A 4720-nucleotide genomic window follows, 5' to 3' on the forward strand; every position below is an offset into this window, starting at 1 on the left:
AAAAAAAAAAAAAAAAGAAAACTCAGAAAGCCAATACTCATTTAGTAAGATGGACACCTGAAGCAGAAGCAGCTTTCCAGGCCCTAAGAAGGCCCTAACCCAAGCCCCAGAGTTAAGCTTGCTAACAGGGCAAGCTATTATTATTATTACTATTATTATTATTATTATACTTTAAGTTCTAGGGTACATGTGCACAACGTGCAGGTTTGTTACATATGTATACATGTGCCATGTTGGTATGCTGCACCCATTAACTCGTCATTTACATTACATTAGGTATATCTCCTAATGCTATCCTTCCCCCATCCCCCCTCCCCACAAGAGGCCCTGGTGTGTGATGTTCCTCTTCCTGTGTCCAAGTGATCTCATCGTTCAATTCCCACCTATGAGTGAGAACATGCGGTGTTTGGTTTTCTGTTCCTGCGATAGCTTGCTGAGAATGATGATTTCCAACTGCATCCATGTCCCTACAAAGACATGAACTCATCCTTTTTTATGGCTGCATAGTATTCCATAGTGTGTATGTGCCACATTTTCTTAATCCAGTCTGTCATTGATGGACATTTGGGTTGGTTCATGGAGAGGAAGAATCAATATTGTGAAAATGGCCATACTATCCAAGGTAATTTGTAGATTCAATGCCATCCCCATTAAGCTACCAATGATTTTCTTCACAGAATTGGAAAAAACTACTTTAAAGTTCATATGGAACCAAAGAAGAGCCCGCATTGCAAAGACAACCCTAAGCCAAAAGAACAAAGCTGGAGGCATCACGCTACCTGACTTCAAACTATACTACAAGGCTACAGTAACCAAAACAGCATGGTACGGGTACCAAAACAGAGATATAGACCAATGGAACAGAACAGAGGCCTCAGAAATAACACCACACATCTACAACCATCTGATCTCTGACAAACCTGACAAAAACAAGAAATGGGGAAAGGATTCCCTATTTAATAAATGGTGCTGGGAAAACTGGCTAACCATATGTAGAAAGCTGAAACTGGATCCCTTCCTTACACCTTATATGAAAATTAATTCAAGATGGATTAGAGACTTAAATGTTAGACCTAAAGGCATAAAAACCCTAGAAGAAAACCTAGGCAATACCATTCAGTACATAGGCATGGGCAAGGACTTCATGTCTAAAACACCAAAAGCAATGGCAACAAAGGTCAAAATTGACAAATGGGATCCAATTAAACTAAAGAGCTTCTGCACAGCAAAAGAAACTACCATCAGAGTGAACAGGCAACCTACAGAATGGGAGAACATTTTTGCAATCTACTCATCTGACAAAGGGCTAGTATCCAGAATCTACAAAGAACTCAAACAAATTTACCAGAAAAAAACAAATGACCCCATCGAAAAGTGGGCAAAGGATATGAACAGACACTTCTCAAAAGAAGACATTTATGCAGCAAACAGACACATGAAAAAATGCTCATCATCACTGGTCATCAGAGAAATGCAAATCAAAACCACTATGAGATACCATCTCACACCAGTTAGAATGGCAATCATTAAAAAGTCAGGAAACAACAGGTGCTGGAAAGGATGTGGAGAAAGAGGAATACTGTACACTGTTGGTGGGAATGTAAACTAGTTCAACCATTGTGGAAGACAGTGTGGCGATTCCTCAAGGATCTAGAACTAGAAATACCATTTGACCCAGCCATCCCATTACTGGGTATATATCCAAAGGCTTATCAATCATGCTGCTATAAAGACACATGCACTCATATGTTTATTGTGGCACTATTCACAATAGCAAAGACTTGGAACCAACCTAAATGTCCATCAATGACAGACTGATTAAGAAAATGTGGCACATATACACCATGGAATACTAGGCATCCACAAAAACGGATGAGTTCCTGTCCTTTGTAGGGACATGGATGCAGCTGGAAACCATCATTCTCAGCAAACTTTCGCAGGAAAAGAAAACCAAACACTATATATTCTCACTCATAGGTGGGAACTGAACAATGAGAACACTTGGACACAGGAAGGGGAACATCACACACCACGGCCTGTCATGGGGTGGGGGGAGGGGGCGTGACAGCATTAGGAGATATACCTAATATAAATGATGAGTTAATGGATGTAGCACACCACCTTGCCACATGTATACATATTAACAAACCTGCACGTTGTGCACATGTACCCTAGAACTTACAGTATAATTTTAAAAAAATAAAAGAAAGAAAGAAAAAAAGAAAATAATCTTATGTGATGGCCCATTTTCAATTCTAAGTGCCTTAGCTTTAAGCAGACTACATGGAAATAAACAGATAAAGAGCAGAGAGTACTGAGTCACCACCACCCCCATCCTTCCTGCCTTGCCTTTCACACAATGGCCAGGCATCTGTCAGTCGGGGCCCCTTCAACTCCCAACCCCATGAAAAAATTTAGTTTAGGCTAGCTTGCAACATAGATAATTGTACCCTTTCTTATCAGCTAAGTGCAGCCAGTAGGGCCATAGTCAAATGTGGGAGGAGTCCTGAGAAAGTTGTAATGCATTGTGGGCTGCAATTAAATACAGCAGAAAGACCCTACAGAACATACTTGAAGCCCCTGCCTAACAATCAATAGGCGACATCTGGGAAAATTGTGACCCCATAGTACTCAGCCTGTGAGGAAACGGGGAAGTACCTGCACACCAGGGGACAAATTACTTGTTAAAACTTTGCTGGGTGTGCCTGCATGCCAGATACCCTATCTTGCAAGACTGTCATTAAAAGTCACACTTTTGCTGTCCTCTGGGCCTCTGAGTTCATTATTTGCGTTTGGATGGGTGAGCTTGTTTCTCACGTATATACTTCAATAAAATTAGTAAGAAAAAAGAAACAATTAGGGATGTGTATAAAAATTAAACCACAAAAGTATTCATGGTGGTGACATTTGTTATCAGAAAATAAATGTGAGTAACCTGTAAGTTCAATCAAAGATTATTGATTACATAAATTATAAAACAGATATTTAATGTTAATGACCATTAAGTCATTAAAAGTGTGTAGAAACCTTTGTATCCCAGGTGCCTGGGTCAGAGTCGTAATATTATTGATTGGATAAAATGACATCTAGGAAAAATATACTGAACAGCTTTCTACAACTTTAATTATCTTCCCCAGCATTGTTTACAATGTTTGCACTATCTCAAATTCCCATGGTCAAATCCTACTTGGTCAAATCTGTCCATTATTATCAAATACTAAAAAATTGATTTGAATTTTCTTTGATATACAGGAAGAGTGGTAAAAATAACATTATGGGCTGACATGAAATTTATTTATGAAACACATATTTCAATAAATTGAATGGTATATTCAAAGTGACTGTGCATTTCAGAGCTTTAAATAAAATGTGGTCAAATGGTCATGTTTGAAGGTATTCCAATATAGATGCCACTAGACAATGAAAGGTAGTGGTATTTCCTTAAATGAGTGCTCCACTGGCTATATAGAAATATCTTAAATCTGTGCTTATTAAATAGATTGAAACTATTTGGTTTTTATTATTGTTTGATTTATCACACATGAGCTCAAGTTTTATTGCAGATAAATAGAAACTCCATATATTAAATTAGAATTTATTTAAATAACCCAGAATATCACCAACACAGATGCAGCAATAGCCACCTTTTTTTATATTTTGTTTATAAATTTTACATGTATGTGTTTATATTTTTAAAAATGTATTAAAGTATGATTTCTATGCCATAAAATTCACACAATGTAAGTTCTCAATCATAAAATTATTTTATTAAATGAACATAGGCTAATAACTAAACTATTCATAGTTTATTTCATCACTGGATTGTAGTCTCTTGTATAGATCTATCCTGTTATGCTCATTCATTTACCAGATGAACATATGGATTGTTTCCAGTTTTTGACTATTTTGAATAATGAAGTGAACATATAGATCATTGAGCATACCAGTCTTTGTGCAGATTTTGGTTTGCCCTTCTTTTATATAAATAACTAGGATTGGGATTTCTGAGTCATCAGTAAATTTTTGTTTATCATTTTAAGAACTTGAAAAATAACTTTTAAATGCTGCTGTGCCATTTTAAATTCTCAATAGTAATGGGTGTTGATATCCAGTTCCATTCTGTTTTCATTTTTACATTTCCCATTGTCTCTTTTTTATTACGGCCATTCTAGTGAGTGTAAATAAGTGATATCTCATTGGGATTTAAATTTGTATTTCCTTAATGTCCAAAAATATAAAGCATTTTTTACATATATTGGTCATTTTTATATCTTCTTCGTGAAATGTATATTAAAATCTTTGACTCATTTTTAAGTTGAGATATTTAAAAAACTTTTATCTTAGGTTTCGGGGTACATGTGAAGATTTTTTACATAGGTAAAGATGTGTGACAGGAGTTTATTGTACATATGACGCATGCCTGTAGTCCTTCCACGTTCTTCTGCCTGCTTTTATTCTAACTATGCTGGCAGTTGATTAGATTGTGTCCACCCAGATTGAGGGTTGATCTGCCTCTCCAAGTCCACTGCTCAAATGTTAATCTCCTTTGGCAACACTCTCACAGACACACCTAGGAAGAATATTTTGCATCCTCCAATCCAATCACGTTGACACTCAATATTAACCATCACAAGTTCCTTATAGATGCTGGATATTAGACCCTTGTCAGATGCATAGTTTGCAAATATTATCTGCCATTCTGTAGGTTGTCTGTGTACTC

The sequence above is a fragment of the Macaca nemestrina genome, chromosome X (assembly GCF_043159975.1).
Source record: "Macaca nemestrina isolate mMacNem1 chromosome X, mMacNem.hap1, whole genome shotgun sequence".
In the NCBI taxonomy this organism is placed as follows: domain Eukaryota; kingdom Metazoa; phylum Chordata; class Mammalia; order Primates; family Cercopithecidae; genus Macaca; species Macaca nemestrina.